General features: G+C 43.2%; 1 long non-coding RNA gene and 1 pseudogene across 2 annotated transcripts in view; one reads left to right on the top strand and one right to left on the bottom strand.

Annotated features, from left to right (window-relative positions):
• Positions 1 to 10,458, bottom strand: part of LOC309653958 — a 37,839-nt pseudogene extending 27,381 nt beyond the window's left edge. Inside the window, exon 1 of the transcript in view lies at positions 10,450 to 10,458. The product of the transcript in view is annotated as an uncharacterized misc_RNA (transcript). The remainder of the gene's footprint in view (positions 1 to 10,449) is intronic.
• Positions 10,459 to 10,909: 451 nt separating this feature from the next.
• On the top strand, positions 10,910 to 23,737 carry LOC309653960. The gene is made up of 2 exons (XR_014259675.1): positions 10,910 to 12,426; positions 18,924 to 23,737. It is a non-coding gene; the product is annotated as an uncharacterized lncRNA (long non-coding RNA).
• Positions 23,738 to 23,958: the final 221 nt, after the last annotated feature.

Raw genomic sequence — 23,958 nt, 5'->3', positions numbered from 1 at the left:
GGCAACTAAGCCCTCGCGCCAAACTACTGAGCTCGCACACCTCAATGAGGTAGCCCACGTGCAGCAAACTACAGAGCCCACGCGCTCTGGAGCCTGCACGCCACAACTACAGAGCCCACGTGCCACAACTAGAGAGAGAAAACCCGCACGCCACAACTAGAGAGAAGCTCTCATGCTGCAACGAAGAGCCCGTGCGCCGCAATGACAAAAAAGATCCCACATGCCTTAACGAAGGTCCCGCGTGCCGCAACTAAGACCCAATACAGCCAATCAACCAATCAATCAATCAATCAATCAAGTGGGGCAGGGGGAGCAATACAGGAATTTCCCTGGCAGTCCAGTGGTTAAGACTCCAAGCTCCCAATGCAGGGGGCACGGGCTCGATCCCTGATTGGGGAACCAAGATCCCACATGTGGCACAGCGTAGCCAAAAAAAAAAAAAAAAAAAAAAAAGCAACACTTACCATACGGCATTTACCCCAGAGAACGCATGTTCGCACAAAAAAAGGTACACAAATGTCCACAGCATCTCTCTCAGTAATAGTCAAGAAATGGGAAAAAACTCAGATGTTCTTCAATGGGCAAGTGATTAAACAAACTGAAGTATAGCCAAACCATGGAATACTACTCAGCAATTAAAAAGAAAGCGGCACTGGGACCTCTCTGGTGTTCCAGCGGTTAAGACTCTGCACTCTCAATGCAGGGGGCCCAGGTTCCATCCCTGGTCAGGGAACTAGATCCCGCATGCTGCAACTATATACCCGCACAGCCAAATAAATAAATAAATATATATATTTTTTTTTTTTTAAAAAAAGGAGCACTATTGATTCATGCAATTTGGATGACTCTCCAGGGAATTACATTGATTGAAAAAGGCCAATCCAAAAGGTTACATACTGGGAATTCCCTGGTGGGCCAGTGTTTAGCACTCAGCACTTTCACTACCTGGGCTGGGTTCAATCCTTGGTCGGGGAACTAAGATCGCATAACCGGCAGCGCAGCCAAAAACAAACTTTTTTTTAATTAAGAAAAAAAAAAAAGGTTACACACTATATGATTTTATTCACATAGCATTCTTTTTTTTTAATTAATTAGTTAATTTATTTTATTTTTGGCTGCGTTGGGTCTTCGTTGCTGCGTGTGGGCTTTCTCTAGTTGCGGCGAGCGGGGGCTACTCTTTGTTGCAGTGCGCGGGCTTCTCGCTGCGGTGGCTTCTCTTGTTGCAGAGCACGGGCTCTAGGCACGCGGGCTTCAGTAGTTGTGGCACGTGGGCTCAGTAGTTGTGGCTCCCGGGCTCTAGAGCGCAGGCTCAGTCATTGTGGCGCATGGGCTTAGTTGCTCCGCGGCATGTGGGATCTTCCCGGACAAGGGATCAAACCCATGTCCCCTGCAATGGCAGGCAGATTCTTAACCGCTGCGCCACCAGGGAAGTCCCACATAACATTCTTGAAATGACAGGTTGCCAGGGACAGATAGGGCCGGGGGACTGGGAGATGGGCCATCTTCCCCAGGGGCTATTTTCCCTTGATCATCTGCACAAAAACTTTAGTGCAACTTTATCCACTGCACTATCAGATCATTATGATTTGGTGGGGAGTGGGGGAGCAGCAGTGGCTATAAAATGGCATCAGGAGAGATCCTGTGGGATGGAAATGTTCTGTATCTTGACTGTGTCAATGGCAATACCCAGGTTGTGACAGTATACTATGGTTCTGTAAGATGTTACCATTGGGGAAAACTGGGTAAAGGACACACAGGACCTATCTCACTATTATTTCTTACAACTGCATGTAAACCTACAATAATCTGTAAACAAAAAGCTTAATCAGAAATGAAGGCAACACATGCCTCTTGTAACAAGTAAAACAATAGCCTGTGGTCAATCTCTTTCTCTACCCGTCCCATTCCCTCCCTCTTGAGATAACCATGCAAACTCACTGCTCATACAAACAGGCATGCATTTAATACTTTCTGTTTACTGTATCAAAATGGGATCATACATACTACATTATTACCCTGCAGCCTACCTTCTTCACCCATCATCCCTATATCATAGAGACCTTAAAAAAAAAAAACTATTTTAAGTGCCAAGCAGGATGGCAGGTATAGAAAATTTTCTGACTAGGGCAAATCTGACAAATGTTTACCGTGCTAATGTGCCATAGCTCAGCCAGGTGCACTCAGTGAGAGCATAATATACAAGTAGCATTCTAAAGAGATCTGCAAAAAATGCAAGGTCTTCAGCAGCTCTTCGAGGATCCCATCCCCCTCTCTGCCTCCTCCATGGAACCATCCCATGGAGGTTTAACAGTTTAATTCCATTTGCCCCCTCCTGCTGTTTGTGCTTTTGTTGTATACTTCTGTTCTACATCTCCACAAGACATTATTATTGTCATTTATTTACAAAACAACATATAAATATAAAGGTGTATGTACCTGGGTATATGTACATATATATATTAAACACACACACAGACTTTAAGTGCTCTTTGCTCTTTCCTGCAGTTCTGTTCTTTTTTTTTGGGGGGGGGGGGCAAGTTTTTATATTGGTAAAGTTCTGTACTACTAGAAATATAAGATTTGAAAAGAAAAATGAGACTTGAGGATTATCTGTGGAGCTTATCCTCATTCTCCTGCTGACGCATTATGTGTTTATAATTTGAGAACTGCAGATAAATACAAACTGGTCTTCTCCATACTTGCTCACTAAGGAATTCCTCATTTCTAGGAAACGTCTATTTCAAGGAAAGGAAACAAACAAAAACACCTAGTGCACTAGATGATTAAAAGGTACACATTTTATAGCCTGAGTTCGAGAAAAAAATTACCCAAGAAACGGCCTTTTTCCCTAGGAGCCAGCTTCTACTAGGGGAGTCTAGGGTTCTCTAGGCAAAGAAAAAAAACTTGCCAGTTTAAACAGAATAACAGAAACGTTCAGCCAATCAAATATACAGAACTCATCACTTGCAGTGAGGAATGAAAGGCCTGTATCAACAGAAAAAATAAATGGCACAGGCAATGTCTGGAACAGAAAACAAACAGGAGGTACTTTAAAAAGCCAAAATTGCAAAGACAGATTAACAGGGTATGAAATTACACGCCGGGCAATGCACCTGTTAAAGGAAAAGAGGCGCACACCAAGTCTGAAGTCTTAAGAATTCGGTGTTTAACATTACTTCTGCATGCTGCCCAGCAGGAAACTCGGGTCCTGGCTTAATCCACAACGCACACTTCATTTAAGGAGGTGAACTGCTTGGTCTGACTCAGTTTCTTATTCTGTAAAATGAATGCAACACAGCTGTCGTGAGTCGCCAAAGAATTCTGCACAAACGCTTTGTAACTCCAAAGTGCTGTGCAAATCAGAGCAGCCCTTCTCTCCTTCACATTCGTTTGACTTGGAATTTCAGAAGTTTAGCTGAAAATATAGACGACTCGGAAGCAAGGGACTGAGAGTGACCCACACAGGTGGACAGAAATGCAAAAACTGGAGCACCTCATACAAACCACAAGAGAACACGTTCACGTGCACACGTTATCAGTAACAGAAAACGCCACCGGTAGCAACCGTAAACCACTGAGAGGACCAGCAACGACATGTGTCCAAATCCAGCCGGCAGCACAGCCTCGTCGGCGGCAGTGCCTTAAACACAGCTCCCCGCACTCCGCGGCCTAACAAGATCCACTTTTTCCAAAAAGTTTAGCAACTTGCCAAGTACGCTGGCATAGTTCACCTTTTTTAATTGCTAAGCAAACATGCAGGAGAGTTGAGACAATCAAGGGAATGTTCAGCCTTCCTCAAAAATAAGATCCAGGAAATTCACGTTTTGCTTGAACAGTTTCATGTCTAAAACTGATCACAAACCTCTGTTTGATGTTGTTTTCTCGCTGCTGGCCAATGAGCCCGGGAAAGACAACGAATTCTTTTCAAACAGGGAGGGCTCTCTGCACTCTTCAGCTAAACCAGCGAGGCTTTACCACCGTCACGTTTAAAATAATGAGGAGGACGCCTCGATGGAGTTTACCGGGCTGCGCTAATCACGAGGGGCCTCGGGCGCCCAGGGCGGGCCCCAGCGCCGGTGGCCGCGGGACCGGACGCCCTCCCCGGGACCCCCCCAGGACCCCCTCCCCGGGACGCGGCCGCGGGACAGGACGCCCCCCAGAACCCCTGACAGGGACGCAGCTGCGGGACAGGACGCCCCCCAGAACCCCTGCCCGGGACGCGGCTGCGAGACAGGACGCCCCCCAGGACCCCTGCCCGGGACGCGGCCGCAGGACACGAAGCTCCCCCCTCCCCAGGAACCCCTCCCCAGAGCGCGGGCCTCGCCGCCGTCACGCGGCACCCGCCGCGCTCACCGCGGGCCGGGAAACCCCTCAGGCCGACTGACCCCCGCCCGCCGCCCAGCCTCCCTCCGGCCCGCGCCGCCCGCCGCGCTTACCGCGTTCTTCTGCATCATCTTGTCCATCTTCTGGGCAATGCGGACCACCTCGTCCTCCATGGCCCCGGCAGGCCTGCCCCGCGCCGGGCCGCGGGGGACGGGAAACGAGCGGAGCTGGCGGGGCGGCGGGTAAGCCCAGGCGTCGGCGAGGGCCCTCAGCAGGCCTGACCGAGGCGCTTCCTCACTCACGGCGACGGCGACGGCGGCGGCGGCGGCGGCGGCGGCGGCGGCGGCGCTCCTCACCCGCAGGCAGCGCCAATCCAGCTCACAGCTCGCGGGGGCGGCGCTCCTCCCCCGCAGGCAGCGCCAATCCAGCTCCCAGCTCGCGGCGGCGGCGGCGGCGCTCCTCCCCCGCAGGCAGCGCCAATCGAGCTCCCAGCTCGCGGCGGCGGCGGCGGCGCTCCTCCCCCGCAGGCAGCGCCAATCGAGCTCCCAGCTCGCGGCGGCGGCGGCGGCGGCGCTCCTCCCCAGCAGGCAGCGCCAACTGAGCTCCCAGCTCGCGGCGGCGGCGGCGGCGGCGCTCCTACCCCGCAGGCAGCGCCAATCGAGCTCCCAGCTCGCGGCGGCGGCGGCGGCCCTCCTCACCCGCAGGCAGCGCCAATCCAGCTCCCAGCTCGCGGGGGCGGCGCTCCTCCACCGCAGGCAGCGCCAATCCAGCTCCCAGCTCGCGGCGGCGGCGCTCCTCCCCCGCAGGCAGCGCCAATCGAGCTCCCAGCTCGCGGCGGCGGCGCTCCACCCCGCAGGCAGCGCAAATCGAGCTCCCAGCTCGCGGCGGCGGCGGCGGCGGCGCTCCTCCCCAGCAGGCAGCGCCAACTGAGCTCCCAGCTCGCGGCGGCGGCGGCGCTCCTCCCCCGCAGGCAGCGCCAATCCAGCTCCCAGCTCGCGGCGGCGGCGGCGCTCCTCCCCCGCAGGCAGCGCCAATCGAGCTCCCAGCTCGCGGCGGCGGCGGCGGCGCTCCTCCCCCGCAGGCAGCGCCAATCGAGCTCCCAGCTCGCGGCGGCGGCGGCGGCGGCGCTCCTCCCCCGCAGGCAGCGCCAACTGAGCTCCCAGCTCGCGGCGGCGGCGGCGGCGGCGCTCCTCCCCCGCAGGCAGCGCCAACTGAGCTCCCAGCTCGCGGCGGCGGCGGCGCTCCTCCCCCGCAGGCAGCGCCAATCGAGCTCCCAGCTCGCGGCGGCGGCGGCGGCGCTCCTCCCCCGCAGGCAGCGCCAATCGAGCTCCCAGCTCGCGGCGGCGGCGGCGCTCCTCCCCCGCAGGCAGCGCCAACTGAGCTCCCAGCTCGCGGCGGCGGCGGCGGCGGCGCTCCTACCCCGCAGGCAGCGCCAATCGAGCTCCCAGCTCGCGGCGGCGGCGGCGGCGCTCCTCACCCGCAGGCAGCGCCAATCCAGCTCCCAGCTCGCGGGGGCGGCGCTCCTCCACCGCAGGCAGCGCCAATCCAGCTCCCAGCTCGCGGCGGCGGCGGCGGCGGCGCTCCTCCCCCGCAGGCAGCGCCAATCGAGCTCCCAGCTCGCGGCGGCGGCGCTCCACCCCGCAGGCAGCGCCAATCGAGCTCCCAGCTCGCGGCGGCGGCGGCGGCGGCGCTCCTCCCCAGCAGGCAGCGCCAACTGAGCTCCCAGCTCGCGGCGGCGGCGGCGGCGGCGGGAGCGGCGGCGGCGGCGGCGACGCTCCTCCCCCGCAGGCAGCGCCAATCGAGCTCCCAGCTCTCGGCGGCGGCGGCGGCGCTCCTCCCCCACAGGCAGCTCCAATCGAGCTCCCAGCTCTGTTCTTTTTTTTTTTTTTTTTGAATTTTGAGATTTTTCATTTGAAGTAAGTCTTAATGCTATTAAATTCACAAATATGCTAATTTAAATACCCAAGTCTATTATCTAAGACACACATTGCAAACACAAATATCTATTCTCTCCACATGTCAGAGCCCATTCATTTCATGGTTTGGAAATGGGGAGAATAGATCCCCTTAAACTGCAAGTCAGCAGGTGTTTCTTTACAGTTAACTTCAGCAAAATTCATACAAAATATTAATTAACAATGATCTTCTTGTTAACTCACAAGGAAACACCTTCAAAGCTGCATTTTGTTAAAGTTTCTGTACTAAAATGTAGAAAAACTGAACTACACAAATATTGAAAAGTTAAAAATTCCTTAATTTTTTATTCCTGGTACCACTACCACAATTTACAGGGCAATATACCTGATGTAATGAAAAGAAAAAGAAAAAGACAAAGCTACAACAGATAAAAGACCTCAGGAATGTACATCTAATTGACACTCCATTGCATTAATCAATAGCTGCACTTTTTGCAAACTGTGGCTAGGACAGTCCTGAGCAAGAAGGGTTTCCTGTTTAAGCTGCAGTAACTTTTCTGACTATGGATCATCGTTCCTTCTGTGGCAGATTTTTACAGTTCCTCTAATGCATTCGGGACGACTGTCTCAAAGTAACCTGCAGCTTTCCTGACACCTCCTCGCTCTCTCTCCTGCCAAGAACTGTAGCCCTTTTCTTGTGAGTTTTGAGAACCTTCTGCTACCATATCCACCACTTCCACCACCAGATCCATAACCACCACCATAGGGACTTCCCGAGCTTCTTCCACCAAAACTGCCTCCCTTCATGGGTCCATCATTTGATTGCTGTTGTCCACTATAATTTCCAAAATCATTATAGCTCCCACCACCACCATAGTTACCTCCAAAATTTCCTCCTTCATTGTAACCATCATATCCTCCACCACCGCCACCATATCCCCCATCTTGGTTTCCATATCCTGGTCCACCACCACCATAGCCTCCTCTACTACTGTAACCAGGACCACCGCCATAGTTACCACCGTCGCCTCCAAATCCGTTCTATCCACCATCACCTCCTCCATAACTACCTCTGCTGCCACCACCTCCACCACCATAGCCTCCTCTTCCACCAAGTTTCCACCACGGCCAAAGTTACCTCCACCACCTCCAAAGTTTCCTCCACGACCCATAAAGTTGCCAGATCCACCTCCACGACCTCTTTGTGATCCAGCAGATTGCGTTTCTTCTTTAGGAAGGGCCTTTTTCACTTCACAATTATGCCCATTAATAGTGTGGTATTTCTGAACAACAATTTTATCAACTGTATCATGATCATCAAAAGTTACAAAAGCAAATCCTCTCTTTTTTCCACTCTGCCTGTCTTCCATAACTTCTATGGTTTCAATCTCGCCATGCTTTTCAAAGTAGTCTCTCAAATTACATTCTTCTGTATCTTCTTTAATACCACCAACAAAAATTTTCTTCACTGTTAGATGGGCACCAGGCTTTACAGATCCTCTCTAGAACCAGCTCTCTTTGGTTCCACTACACACCCATCAACCTTGTGTGGTCGAGCACACATTGCTGCATCCACCTCTTCAACCCAAGAGTAAGTCACAAAACCAAAGCCCCTGGAACGTTTTGTTTGGGGGTCTCTTATCACCACACAATCTGTAAGTGTGCCCCATTCCTCAAACTGTTCTCTTAAGCTATCGTCTGTAGTTTCAAAGCTCAGACCACCAATAAACAGTTTTCTCAACTGTTCTGGTTCCTTTGGATCATGGCCCTCCTCCCCACCCCCCCCCGGCGGCGGCGGTGGCGGCGGCGGCGGCGGCGGCGGCGGCGACGGCCGGAGTCGGGCTGGGGGCGACCGGGCGGCGGTTTTACCTCCGTTTTGAGACCGGACTCGCCTCTTCCAACTCGAGTTCAATATGGGACGGAGAGGCCAGCTCTGTTCTATGTTGGGCCATTTTACTTCAGCCTAAAAAAATTTCTTCTAGTATTCCCTAAGTTCTGCTGGGGATCAGTTTTCTTATTTTTCATTTATCTGTATTTGATTTTTTAAAATTGATTCCAATTTTCTGTTGAGATTCTCCATATTTTAATCTATTAATCCCCATCTTTTACTCTCAATATAGTCATTTTAAAGTTCTGTGCTAACTCCAGAATCTGAATTCCCTCTAAATCAATTTTTCTTGTTTTGTTTTTTTTTTTTTTTTTTTTTGTCTTAATTTTTAGTCACTTTTTCCTGCTTCAGGAATTTCATAATTTTTGATTGTGTGCTGGACATGGTGAATAAAAAATTCATAGAGACTGAAGATGCTATTACTTTGAACCAGAGAAGATTTACCCCTTTCTCTGTTAATCAGAGTGGCTGATCATTTCAGTCATTTCAGGAATTTTACTAGGTCAGAACTGGGTTGGAGCTTTACTTGTCTCATCCTACCTATGATTTTTCCTGATTTGTGGCCTCCCTGGATTTTTGCTGTGAGCCTGACAGGTCTTTGATTCTTCAATAAATACAGTCAGTTATTGACTTCAGTCTTTCAGATGTTTGAATTCAGCTCTTTAGGCTCTCAGTTCTCACAGCTTCAGAGTATGGCAAATGTAAGGAGAGACCAGCTATGTATTTGTTACCGTTACACTTTCTCAATGAAAATTTGTCTCATAAACACTGAAACATTGCAGATGATTTCACTTTTTCTGACTCAGCCCCCTTCTTGGGGATGGCACTTCTGGGTTTTTACTGTGAGTCTGGTAGGTCTCTGATTCCTCACTTTGGAAAGTTCTCTCCCTCAGGCATTAGGTATTTAAGCTTCCTGCTTTCTATAGGTTCAAAAACTGGCAAATGTCTTGAAGAGGAGACCTAATGATTGTCACAGGCCCCTTTATCTAGCGGGATTTGGTTTGTTCGTGCCATGACTGTGCAGGAAATTTCACTCTGCTTTCTTGGCTCAGTCCCCCATCATCCTGTACCACCCTGACACTAAGGAAATGTCCTGTGGGGGAAATCGGCTTGACATTCTGCTAGATTTCACTCCATCATGCCAGCAAATGAGTTCATCAAAAGGTATGGTGATTTCTCTTTTCCAGTGGAGTATGTCTCCCTACACCAAACCCCTGCTCCAAATCTCTAAATGTCCCTCTCTAGCATACTAGTTGATATTGTTTCTTGATTGCTTCCTTAGCTCGATGATCCTTTATTCAAGTTTGTTTGCTCGTTGCAGCAGGAGTGATGGCCTGTGCCTACCTAGTGCAGGCATATTATTATGGAGATATGGCTTTGGTCCCAGACACCACAATAAGGAGAATATCATAAGAAAGCAAGTCACACGAGTTGTTTGGTTTCCCAGTGCATGTAAAAGTTATGTTTATGCTATACTGTAGTCTATTAAGTGTGCAATAGCATTATGTCTAAAAAAAGTACATATCTTAATTTGAAAGCAGACTTTAAGAATGCTACCCATCATCTGAGCCTTCAGCAAGCTGTAATCTTTTTGCAATAGTAACATCAAAGATCACTGATCACAGATCATGTAACAAGTATAATAGTGAAAAAGTTTGAAATATTGTGAGACTTACCAAAACATGACATAGAGACACGAAGTGAGCAAATGCTGTTGGAAAAAATGGCACCACCAGTAGAGCTGCTTGACACAGGGTTGCCACAAACCTTCAATTTGTTACAAAAAAAAAAAAAAAAAAAAAAAAAAAGCATTATCTGCAAGGTACAATAAAGTGAAGTGCAATAAAGTGAGGTATGCCTATATATCCTGCCTCAAAGTAGAAATCCTATTTAGATCACCTTTAATTTCTCTCTATGATATATTAATAGTTTTCTGTTCAGGGTTCTTACATTTTTTATTACACTTATTATTAGGTATATGATGTTTTGATGATAATGTAGATGGCATATTTTTTAGTTTTTAATTTTATAACTTTTCAGACACAGAAAAATGTTAGTGGAATTTTTTAATGTTTGGTCTCTTATCTGGCAACTCTTCTAAAAACTAACTGATATTCTAATAAGTTATCTGTAGATGGTTTTGGATTTTCTGTATCCTTAATTATATCAAATATGGAAAGTGACAGTATTATTTCTTCCTTTCTTAGCCTTATATTTCTGATTTCTTTTTCCTGCCTTACTGCTAATGCCATTTAATACTTTTACTAACAGGTTGAATAGAAAAGGTAAGAGTTGGCATTCTTATTTTGTTCCTAATCTTACAGTGGACATTCTCCACATTTCACTATAAATAGGATGGTGGCTCTAAAGTTTTTTGTAGTTTCCCTTTGCTATGAGTTTTTAATCATACATAATTATTGAATTTTATCAAATGCTTTATCTGACTATACTGATATGATCATATACATTTTCTCCTTTATTTTATTCATGTGGTGCATGACATTTATTGATATTTGAATGTTAACTCACCTTGCATTTCTGGAGTAAAACAACTTGGTAGGAATTCACACACACACACACACATTCACTCACTCACACACTCTACATTTGATTGTCTAACATTTTGTGTATGATTTTTGCTTCTGTATACATAAAGGAGATGGGCCTATTTTCTTTTCTCATAATTGTCCTTTTAATTAGTGAATAGTATATAGAGGGTAGAGATTTAAAAGACCTTTTAAAAGGTCTTCTTCTTCTGTGATATAATACAATACAATATTACTCCATTTTTTAAAAATGACCTTTTTTATTTTCAAATAGTTTCAAATCTGCAGAAAAGATACAAACAGAGTTCCCTTTACCTCTCTCCCAGTTTTTCCTATTGCTAACATCTTATACTACCATACTATATTTTTCAAAATTAAAAAGCCAACATTTATACATTACTATTAACTAAACTTAAGACTTTTTTTGGATTTCACCAGTTTTCCTGTTAATGACCTTTTTCTGTTCTAGGACCCAATCCAGTATATCACATTCCACTTAGTTAGTTGTCATGTCTCCTTAGTCTTCTCTGGTCTATGACAGTTCCTCATTCCTTCCTTGTTTTTTATGATTTTGACAGTCTTGAGGAATATTTGTCTGATATTTTGTAGAATTGTCCTCAGTCTGGGTTTGGCTGATGTTTTTCTCATGATTAGACTGGAGTTATAGGTTTTGACAAAGAATACCACAGAAGCGAAGTAACCGTCTCATCACATCATAACAGAGAGTATGTAGTGTCTCCGTGACATCACTGGTGATGTGAAACATCATCACTTGCATAACATGGTGTTTGCTTGGTTTCTCCACTGTAAAGTTACTTTTTCTCCCATTTTATACTCTCTTTGGAATTCAATCATTAAGGCCAGCCCAGGACTGGACTTAAGGGGAAGATTAAGCTTCACCTCCACCTCCTTGGGGAGGAGATGGATGCCGGCGGGGGGGGGGGGGGGGGTGGCGGGGGGGAGGTTACCTACATATGGAATTCTTCTGTTGGCAAGATTTGTCTTCTCCCTCCCTCCTATTATTTATTTATTTATACACTCATTTATTTACTCCATTATGTTTTAATATGGATTCTTTATCATCTATATACATAATTACAACCTTAAAAACCTCTGGTTCCCCCACTGACATATAAACTCTTTGAGGAAAGGCTCTGTTTCTTTTTTATTTTTGTACACTCTATGCGTTTAGCATAGTCCCCTAATTTATAGTGGACTTCCAGTAATTATTTTGTAATGGATATCTTTCCACTTCAACTGAAAAGTACCCTTTCCTTATATAATAGCATTCTAAATCCAAAATAAAAGTAGATTTTAAAATAAGTAAAAGTAAACTCATGCATGATCACCCTGTAATAAGTATGTAAAAAAGCAAAGGGTACTGCAGAAATAACTTAACCATTGGAGTTGGATGTGTCTCCAAAAAATATTGAAGCCACATTTGGAAAGAAATTACAGTATTTGATAAGCCAAGGATATGACCTGCTGTGTGCTTTCCCTTTTTTGTTCAGATCACCAAAGGAGATTAAGACCCCGTTTTCTCCCGTCTCTGGAAAATTATCATCTGATGCAGTCACTCAGATAACAACAGAGAGTCCAGGAAAAACCATGTTTTCATCTGAGATTTTTGGTAATGCTGAAGATCGTGGACATGATATTCCAGAGCTCAGTACACAGAAGTTGGGCAAAGTTCCTGTCAAGTTTGCTTCATCATCTTCAGTCCAACAGATTACTGTTCTTCATGGCACAGATGGTAAGAGAATTTTAGGTCACATTACCAACTTTTGTGTGTCATTAACCAATAAATTTCTTGATTGGGTCTTTCTAGTTAGAAAACCTAATTTTAATTTTAAGCATTAGGTTGTACATGATGATAACATCTTTTATTTACATAGCTATGAAGAGAATATAATTTATTATGTTTTTACTTCAATTTCTAGTGAAGTTAACAACCTATGTGAAACTCATGCTACTTGTGGCTGACGTATTTTCAACTCATAATACTTGTCATAAGAATGCAAGTAGTTCATGAAAACATAAAAACTATAGAGGTTCAATTTTAGGGAGGTAGATAATTATTTGGCATTGTTTCTTTTACTATTGTTTTGCATGAGACAGTGAACAGATAGCAAACACAATACCAGTCTATTTCTTGCTCAAGAAACGTTGAGCAGGGACCCAGGTTGACTGTGACTCTGCTTTCTTTAAAACATGGAACCTTGGATTCATCATCATAGTCAACTGGAAGGGACGAAAAGCATGGAGGAGCACATGTTGGGAGGCTTTTATGGTCTAGGCCTAGGTGTGGCCCACATCACTTTCCACTGACTAGGAATAGTTTAGCTGTGCTTTCCAGGATGAAAAAGAAATGAGTTTTGGTGAACAGCTAGCAATTTCTACCATAAGGTCTACAACATTTAGAGTGTTCCTATGCTATCATGACAGTGATATTTTTATAGTGCTTACACTATATAACATTCAAAATTATAGCAAGTTATTTTCTTTTTCAGACCAGTAACTGGAAAGTTAAGTTCCCATTCTACCTCCAAATGAGGGTGGGAACTTTCAATTACTAATTTTAAAGTATTCAACAGTTTGTACAAATCTATTCAAAATAGATTTTAAGTGTTCCTACTTGTGCAAAAAGTTTATCTGTCTGTAGGTATAAATGGAATATGCCTAAATGTATAAAGAAAATTGCTTAGTTCCACATTTAAATTGCACTGAATTTAATTTGAATAAATACATTTATATGTTGAAATGGTTATATTTCTTTTCTTTTTTTTTTATTTTATTTATTTTATTTTGGCTGTGTCGGGTCTTCATCGCTGCGTGCAGCCTTTCTCTAGTTGCGGCGAGCGGGGGCTACTCTTCATTGCGGTGCACGGGCTTCTCATTGCGGTGGCTTCTCTTGTGGTGGAGCACGGGCTCTAGGCACGTGGGCTTCGGTAGTTGTGGTGCATGGGCTCAGTAGTTGTGGCTCGCGGGCTCTAGAGCGCAGGCTCAGTAGTTGTGGCACATGGGCTTAGTTGCTCCGCGGCATGTGGGATCTTCCCGGACCAGGGCTGGCACCCGTGTCCCCTGCATTGGCAGGCGGATTCTTAACCACTGAGCTATCAGGGCAGCCCGAGATGGTTATATTTCTTATACACTTTTATTGTGAAATAAAATTATGCCCCCCAAATGTATAGTCTAATCAATATCACACAGAACACCTTTAATGTGTCAGTTACCTATTGCCACCGTGATACTGTATAAGAACCTCGAAAATCTCAGTGCTTTATAACAACAGACATTTGCTTTCCTCACTCATGGGCTTATGAGTCCGTTGGAGTTTGGCATCAGGATGCAAAAACGGTTTGGGTCTGTTCCACATGCCTTGTACTGAAACCCAGGCTACTCTGGGCTATGCTGTTTTCATGTTGGTGGAAGAGCACAGGAGAGGAAATCCAACTGTGAAAGTGTATTTTATACCTCTTCTGACATCAAATGGATCAGTCTATAGAGAGCCCACAGTTCATGGTCTTACCTTTACATACAGGTACTTGGTAGAAAGGACTCCTTTAAAAGAGAAATATTATTTGGTTTAATAATAAAATATTTTTAACTCTGTGGATTCAGAAGTAAAATTTTAAAAAATATTTTAAAAGTATACAGAATAGGGCTTCCCTGGTGGCGCAGTGCTTGAGAATCCGCCTGGCAATGCAGGGGACACGGGTTCGAGCCCTGGTCTGGGAAGATCCCACATGCCGCAGAGCAACTAGGCCCGTGAGCCACAAATACTGAGCCTGCGTGTCTGGAGCTTGTGCTCTGCAACAGGAGAGGCCGCGATAGCGAGAGGCCCGCGCACCGCGATGAAGAGTGGCCCCCGCTTGCCGCAACTAGAGAAAGCCCTTGCACAGAAACGAAGACCCAACACAGCCAAAAATAAATAAATAAATAATAAAAATAAAGGAATTGCTTTAAAAAAAAAAAAAAGTATACAGAATAGCATGTTGAATTTATGACTATGTGTCCACTGCTCTGAATTAACAAATTAAGAGTAATATGCTATATGTTTATATTTAGTTCCATTTGCAAGTTTTTTGAAGAAATAAATTTTATGGTTGGACTTTCTTCTTTACCCTTCTCCAGTCCTTTCTTTCTCTCCCAGGAACAACCATTATTTGCTGAATAGTCGCTTCTTCCCCCAGAGATAGGCAGTCCAAAGTAACTTTAAGACTTCTGCATCCAAACATAAAGTTGTTGAGAATTTCAAAAAGCCACTTATCTTGCCTCTGAATTCTCCATCTCCACATGGTAACCATTCTTGCTCTGGGTCCATTGTAATTCTGCCCAATTGTTGTTGTCCATTTTCTGCAAACTTTGAACTAAATGGTAAATTTAACCATCACCACCAAGCTTTATATACACTGGTGGAGGAAGAAAACTACTAAGTCAATATCCTAACAATAATGACTACAGCAACGTCCAAAGAGAAGTAGAGGCTACAACCTATTTTTCCTGTTATTTAAATTCTTCCAGCCTCTATACATTTCTTCATTCTCCTTGAATTCAGCCAGGTTCTCATTGGCTGGGGTTTTGCCTGATAGGTTGGTACAAGTGTTCCTAAGTAGTCTAAGGCTTTGCTAGCCCTGCATAGGTTTAAGGTAATTTTTTGTTAATTTCTATGACCAGGCTTGGTAAAGTGGTCCCCTAGGTGTAAGCCATACTCCTACTGACTTTCTTCTTTTAAGGTAACCTTATTTCTCCCTGATAGTTAAGGTCAATTGTAGTTTTAGTCAACACTATGGCATCCTATTCCCTGTATTGTTTCAGTGACATAAAGAATGTAAAATGAGGGGCTTCCCTGGTGGCGCAGTGGTTGAGAATCTGCCTGCAAATGCAGGGGACACGGGTTCGAGCCCTGGTCTGGGAAGATCCCACATGCCACGGAGCAACTGGGCCCGTGAGCCACAATTACTGAGCCTGCGCGTCTGGAGCCTGTGCTCCACAGCAAGAGGGGCCGCGATGGTGAGAGGCCCGCGCACCGCGATGAAGAGTGGTCCCCACTTGCCGCAACTAGAGAAAGCCCTCACACAGAAACGAAGACTCAACACAGTCATAAATAAATAAATAAATAAATAAATAAATAAATAAAAAAAAAAAAAAAAAAAAAAAACCGAATACAGGTATAAAAAAAAAAAAAAAAAAAAAAAAAAAAAGAATGTAAAATGACTAGATGGCTCCTGTCTCCCGGTAGAAGTGCCCCTCCCTTATTTCTAAGATCTTCCATCAAACAAAGCAGAGTCACAGAGATAGAAAGCAAAAGATTTTAAAGGCTTCTGCCTTTGTTCCTAAATACATGCATTCTGTCTGTGGGATAGGCAAGTGCCACATGTGGTTCTGAGCACATGCCGTATTCAGTAAGCTAGCATTCCAGCCTCAGAAAGTGATGCCTCCCAGCTTGTGCCATGACAGTTATCAGTAAATTGTTCACTCGCTTTTTTGTTCTTGAGTTTACCATAGCTGTGGGTGATCAGGCTTGTGAGGAGAACAGTGACTCCCTTTAGTCGTCAGCCTTTTGTCTCATTTCCTTCACTATGAAGTCAGTTCCTTGGTTGGAAGCAGGGTACTAGTAATATGGATTCCATGTCAAATCATCAGAATCATGGAGTGGCCAAGGATGGTAACACAATTCTAAGTAGTTTATAAGTTGTTATTGCATCCAGAATGAAGGAGATCTCATTCTACTCTGGGACTATCAGACTCTGTCTAGAGTATTTTGATTTTTATAAACTAGACATGGGCAACTAGGAGTCCATCTAGAGGTGATTACAGGATGCAAGAGAAGACCATGGTCCATAAGGATAAACTGAAGAAGCTGTTGTGTTTAATCAGGAGAAGTGGTAGCTATCTACAAAATTCTATTTGAATGAGCAGTACAACCCCATGAATACTGAGGAGTAACCTAAACAAGAATTTTATAGGGCTCATGTGATGGCAACACTAATCCTTTGTGTAGGCATAGAAAAGGACAGTAGACTAAAAGGAGGGATGGGATATTTCTGAATGGGAAAATTGAATATTTAAAGATGTCATTTATTCCCAAATGAATTTAAACTCTAATGTAATTCTACTCAAAATTCTAATGGAATTGTTCTTTTGAACTTGTTTAATTGATCTTAAGTTTTTTCAGGAAGAATAATAAAGAAAATACTGGAAAAGAAGAGTAATGGGGAGGATAAATTTTAGCAGCAGCCAGTGGAGTGTTTTCATGGGATGCCTGGAAGTTGCAGACATTATTCTCACCCTTGACCTATGGGCCCAGACTCAGTCATATGTCCATACATGTCTGCAAGGGAGATTGGGAAATACAGTGTACAGATGAGCAGTATGTACCCAGCTAAATATCAAAATGCTGTTACAGAGACAGAGTTTCTACCACATCATGAAAGAAAAACAAGTGTATAGAAAAAGATTTCAGGGACTGCCCTGGTGGCGCAGTGGTTAAGAATCCACCTGCCAGTGCAGGGGACACGGGTTCGAGCCCTGGTCCGGGAAGATCCCACATGCCGCAGAGCAACTAAGCCCGTGCTCCACAACTACTGAGCCTGTGCTCTAGAGCCCGCGAGCCACAACTACTGAGCCCATGCTCCACAACTACTGAAGCCTGCATGCCTAGAGCCTGTGCTCCACAACAAGAGAAGCCACTGCAGTGAGAAGAGTGAGAAGCTCGCGCACCACAACGAAGAGTAGCCCCCCACACCGCAACTAGAGAAAGCCCGCGTGCAGCAATGAAGACCCAATGAAGCAAAAAAATAAGAAGAAGAAAAAGATTTCATCTTCTATAATAATCAAATTACTACCATGTCACAGACATTTTAGAAAGAATTTTAGCAGTTAGTATTTAAAAAAACGAAACTTTATAAATGACATAATTTTTCACTCTGAAATCAGGAAACTTATGTGAAATGGGGCAGCAGGGGAGAATGGGTATGCTATGAACAGGAAGTCTTTATTACAGAATTCTTTATTATTGAAAATTTAATCCAGCCTAAATTTTTAACATTATGAGAAGGGTTAAAAACACTTAATGTGTAGTAGAATGATAAAAAATGTGAAGATAGGAAATAAAATGAATATTTTATTATCAATGTAAAGTAGAAAAACTGAATTCCACATTATACATACTATACACAACTATGTAAACAAATAAGCAATACAGAGGAAAGACCTGTAGAAATACATTAAAATATTAATAATAGTTATCTTTGAGTGGTAAGACTTTGTCTTTTTTATTTCTGTGTATTTTTTTAATATTGAGAATTTATACTTTTATAATGGAAAACTTATTTTGAAAATCTGCCACATAGAAGAGAATTAGATTTACTTTCTATGACTCTGGAGGGAGAATCTTCAAAGATCAGTAGTAGGGGTTAACAACGACCAGGTTTGGGTTCAATATAAGATAAAGTGTTTCTTAGTTAGAGCCATCTAAATATGGAATAGATTGCTAAGAAGTCGTCTTCTCAATGAATCCTACCCTTACCACTCTATTTAAACTGCATCCTGCTGCAATTTCCCAAATACTTCTAATCTTCCTCAGCATTTTCTAATTTTTTGGGGGGGGGAGTGGCTGTTTTGGGTCTTTGTTGCTGCACACGGGCTTTCCCTAGCTGTGGTGAGTAGGGGCTACTCTTCGTTGTGCTGCATGGGTTTCTTATTGTGGTGGCTTCTCCTGTTGCAGAGTGCGGGCTCTAGGCGCACAGGTTTCAGTAGTTGCAGCACGAGGGCTCAGTACTCGCAGCACAAGGGCCCTAGAGCACGTGGGCTTCAGTAGTTGCGGCACATGGGCTCAGTAGTTGTGGCGCTCGGGCTCTAGGGCGGGCGGGCTTTGGTAGTTGTGGCACGCAGGCTCAGTAGTTGTGGTGCACAGGCTTAGTTGCTCCACAGCATGTGAGATCTTCCCAGACCAGGTATCGAACCCCTGTCCCCTGCATTGGCAGGCAGATTCTTAACCCACTGCACGACCAGGGAAGTCCCAGTATTTTCTAATTTTTTATGTCACTAATAATTTATAAAAACACTAGATGATTTACTTATTTAGTATGCTAATTGTTTACTGTCTATCTCCCTCTTCTAGAATGCTAGTTTACTGATACATTCCAAGAATCTTGACCACTGCTTGGCACATTAAAGGTACTTAATATTTGTTCAGTTAATTAATAAATGTTTTCTTATTAATTATTCTGATCTTTATGTCCTTAGGCCAGCCTTTACTGTTGCCATATAAGCCTTCTGGTAGTACAAAGATGTACTATGTTCCCCAATTAAGACAAATTCCTTCATCTCTGGATTCCAAGTCAGACACCACCATTGAGAGCTCACACTCAGGTATTATGCAGAAATTATTCAAAATTTTACTTTTTGAAATTTTATTTGTGGATTGGCTGTTTAATTCTGGATGACATATGAAAGCTCAGTGCTATTTAATCTTTAAGTGAAACATGGAGATTTTCATGACACAGTCTCTGGTTCAGATAGGTGAGTTATTTGGTCAGATGTATTGTGTACACTCAAACATTTGATAAATATTTGAAGAAAATTGTATGAACAGTTACTTGTTTGGGTTAGTGGACTCCATCTAGGACAAAGGTTTCCAAGTTTTCTCTGTTCACAGTCACCTTAGTGTTTGGGTGATTTCTTTTCTCATCATCGTGGGGATATAAATCATCAGCAGCATATAAATACATGAAGTATTTTTTCAGATACTAAGCTATTATGTTATTAGGGTATAAAAATACTTACCGTTTTGATCTTACAGCTTAATAAGCAAAAATATTTTTGGTTTTGTGTTTGAAAGAAAACATTTTACTTTGTTCAGAAATATGCATAATTACTTGCTAACGAGATATGTGTGGCTATTAGGGCACAGTTTCTCACACCTTGAGATGAGATTGGACACAACCACCCTCATTTATTGCTTTTGTTACAGAAACTGTCAAAAATCCAACTCTGCAGAGATACAGACAGCAGCATTGAAAGGAATGTAGCAGTATCTAATGTTGAAACTTTAAACTATCTTTAGCTATTAGTTTTTGTCCTGTACACCAGATATTACATATCACTGTTTCTCTAGAGTTTTAAAATATCCCACAACATCCCTGTGAGATCACCACAATAGAACTGCAGATTTAGAAAATGAATAGCATCCTGTGGAGGAACTGAATAAATATTTTCTGTGGAAAATTATAAGGATACGGAGTTGGTATGGTGCGGGGTTTTGATTGTTGGGATAACATATTGATTGGTCCACAGGAGTTGACTTGGTTCCGTGTAGATATAAATTGTTCATGATTTGTCAATAGACATCTTTATAGGTGTAGAAATTAAAAAGAAAGTAGTTGTCCCTGGTCTTATGCAGATTTTCTGTTAATTTTAAGAGGACCCAACTAGTATCTAATGGTAACTGAGTTAAAGCCCCTGATATAATTGCTCCTGATTTCCCACTGTGATGCCACTGAAAAAAAGAACCACAAAATGCTCATATGTTAGGATTGATTATGAAGCCTATAACCAGGAACTGGAAGAAATTTTCACTACCTGCATGGCTATGATTTTAAAAATTCACTTAGTGGCTACGAGACATAAAACAAGCTTACTTAATTGATTGTAGGTAGGAAAATCTTTTATCTCAGTCTCACTTTCAGCCCCCTAGTTCAGAAGACAGAATGTACCAATAGAAGTGTAATCAGGTGTTCCAGTATTTTTTGAGGCCTCCTGTGTACTTCTATTCATTTACATCCTAACTCTTCCCTTTGGAGACATTAACTTTGAGAAAAATTGGACAGTAGTGGGAAGAGGAAATGACTACTCAGGGATGGTACACTGTATCCTGAGAAATACTGTCCGTATAAATAAAGTACTGAATGCATCAATTAGACAAGAAGAGATCTGTTGGCTATATATACTTGAGGTTGTCATTTATCATGTTCTGCATCTATTCTGAGAGTGAGGGAGTTGACAGAAGAAAATAATAGTTTCTTAGACCAGTAGAGCTGATCTAGCTGAAAGCCTAGGAATTGTTCTGATAGATAGTGTCTATTAGTGTGTTGTGATTCTATAGATACTAGAAAGATCCAACTAGAGTTTGGGGCCAAGGGCAAGTCATAAACCGTTGCAGATATTTGGACCAAATAATTTCTCCTCAGTTGAGAATGAGTAAACAATTGAACTCATAAAATTCTTTTAAAGACAAAAACAAAGGGACTTCCCTCGTGGCGCAGTGGTTAAGAATCCGCCTGCCAATGCAGAGGACACGGGTTCCAGCCCTGGTCCGGGAAGATCCCACATGCCACAGAGCAACTAAGCCTGTGCGCCACAACTACTGAGCCTGCGCTTTAGAGCCTGCGAGCCATGACTACTGAAGCCCGCATGCCTAGAACCCATGCTCCGCAACAAGAGAAGCCACCGCAATGAGAAGCCCGCGCACTGCAACGAAGAGTAGCCCCCGCTCGCCGCAACTAGAGAAAGCCCGTGCACAGCACCGAAGACCCTACACAGGCAAAAATAAAAATAAATAAATTAAAAACAAAACAAAAACAAAAAAACAAGGCAAAGGTAACCTCGCAAAGAAAGAGATAGATGTTAGAGATTTACTCATTAGGTCAAGTAACACTCTGAAGTAGTAACAGGATTTCATTTATATCTGACAGTAAGTTCTGTGAAGATAGGTACTATGCCTTTTTTTTTGTAAGCCATTTTATACCTCATACCAATATATAATATAGATGTTATTTTGATATTCATTTAAAGACATTTAAATACTTTATGTACTAGTACTGTCAATAGGAGCAAAAAGCCATGGGGAGAGAACTGGCTGGGAGTTTTAAAACAAAGTGAGGAGTTAATAGCAGAAAAAAATGGTGGAGTAAAGACCTCCAACATTTTGCCCTGTGATAAAAGCAACAGAATTTTGGCAAAACTTTATGGAAAACTTTTCCAAAACTCTGGAAATTAACCAAAGGCTTGTAGCTTTTGTAGTAAGCATTTATTCAAGAAAAATGGCTGAACCTTGATAAGAATAGTAATAAGCTTGTGGCATTTTACCTTGCCCTATTCTCATTGCCATACTCAGCTCAGTGATTGATAACCTTGAAAAATATCAGCCTGCATTCCCAGGACTGGAGGGAGCAGAACAGAGCTGGACCTCTTTCACAATTTCATTCCCAAAGAATTGTCAGTATTTGACCTGTCTGATGGCTCTCTGGAAGACTCCACTCAAAAGGCTTATCTTTATTCGACCTTACTCAGAGCTATCCAGTGCGTATGAGCCTCTGTGTCTATGTGTGAGGTGTTTGTCAAAAAACACTTACAGGCAAGTGTTTTATTTTAGTTTCTTAAATATTTATTTATTTAATTTATTTATTTTGGCTGTGCCGGGTCTTAGTTGCACCACTCAGGATCTTCGTTGCGGCATGCGGACTCCTTAGTTGCAGGACCTAGTTCCCTGACCAGGGATCGATCCCAGGGCCCCTGCATTGGGAGCTCGGAGTCTTACCCCCTAGACCACCAGGGAAGTCCCCAAGCAACTGTTTTAATGTCACAATGCATGAGGCAGTGGATAACACTTGAGACAAACAATAGACTAACCAAAAGCTTTATCGGAAAAACTGAGGATGAGATGTCCATAGATATGTTGAAAAGCACTGATATATTCCTAGGACTCTAGAAGACCACAAGTGTGCACAGGCCTGAGTGCATGCTCAGGAAAGATCTGAGAGGGGCCTACCCTTTACCTTTGGCTGCCCTTGAGGCTCTGGGCAAGAAGAAAGGGAAGGCTAAGGCCGAATTGATAACTCCCTGCCCTCAGCGTTGATGGCTATGTGCACGTAGTCCCTCGGCAAAGACTGGGAGATTTATTGTTTCTAGATGTTTAAGGATATCTCCATCTAGGCATTAGCTGACCACTAAGCTAGTTGAGTGGCAGCTTCAGTAGACTTTATAGAATTTGTTCAGAAAAGTTACTTAAAAAAAAAAAAACAGCGTAAAGCAACAGCAGGAAACCCTAGGGAGGTAGTAGACTCTGATTTCCAGGGTTGTCACATTATATTTTTTAAGATGTCCAGTTTTCAACAAAAAGTTACAAGATATGGAAATTCAAAGTAAAAAAATATATATATGGACCATACAAAAGAAAAATAGCAGTTTAGAAACTGTCTGTGAGGAATCTCAGACATTGGACTTACTAAATGAAGATGTTAAAATAGCTATTTAAAATATGTTCAAAGAACTAAATGAAACCATGTCTAAAGAAGTATAAGAACAGTGTCTTACCAAATAGAGAATATCAATAAAGAGAAATTACAAAAAAGAACCAAATAGAAGATCTGTAGTTGAAAAGTACAATAACTAAAATAAAAAATTGACTGGAGAAAGCTCAGTATCAGACTTGAACAGGCAGAAGTATGAGTCAGTGAACATGAAGATAGGCCAATTGAGATTATCCAGTGTGAGAAACAGAAAGAAAAAAGAACGAAGAGAAATTAACAGAATCTCAGAGTCCTATGGGACACCTTCAAGCATCCTATTATACACATAATGGGAGTTCCAGATGAAGAGACAGAAAAAGAGACTGAAGGAGTATTTGGAGAAATAATGGCCTAAAATTTCACAAATTTGATGACTGCTGTTAATCTGCACATCCCAAAAGCTCAAGGAAGTCCAAGCATGATACAGTCAAAGAGAGCCACATCTACATACATCATAAACCATCAAATGACAAAGACAGTGTTAAAGCAGCAAGAGCGGAGTTATCATGTACAAAGAATCTTCAATAAGACTAATTGCTGATTTTTCATCAGAAACCATAGAGGCCAGAAGGCATTGCAATGACATATGCAAAGAGCTGAGGAAAAAAACCTGCCTACCAAGTATTCTGTACCTAGCAAAACTACCCTTCAGAAATGAAGGAGAGATTAAGACATTCTCAGATAAACAACAGTTGAAAGACTCCACTGCTAGCAAACTGACCCACAGAAAATACTAAAGAGATTTTTTTCAAGATGGAATGGTGAACACCAGACAGTAACTTAAATCCACATGAAAAAAGTACTAAAGGTAACTACATAAGGAAATACAAAAGACAGTATAAATGTATTTTTGTTTGTAATTCAGTTTTTCTCCTATATGACTTAAAAGACAAATGCAGTATAAGCAAGTCCCAAATACACACAAAAAAAACTAACAGAATTAAAATGATAAAACCTGACACTATATTTTTAAATAAATAAATTTATTTATT

This window comes from Balaenoptera physalus, assembly GCF_965194825.1.
Source record: "Balaenoptera physalus genome assembly, contig: HAP1_SCAFFOLD_1553, whole genome shotgun sequence".
NCBI classification, from domain to species: domain Eukaryota; kingdom Metazoa; phylum Chordata; class Mammalia; order Artiodactyla; family Balaenopteridae; genus Balaenoptera; species Balaenoptera physalus.
Note: the sequence above shows the minus strand (reverse complement) of the source record. Positions and strands in the feature narration are given on the sequence as shown.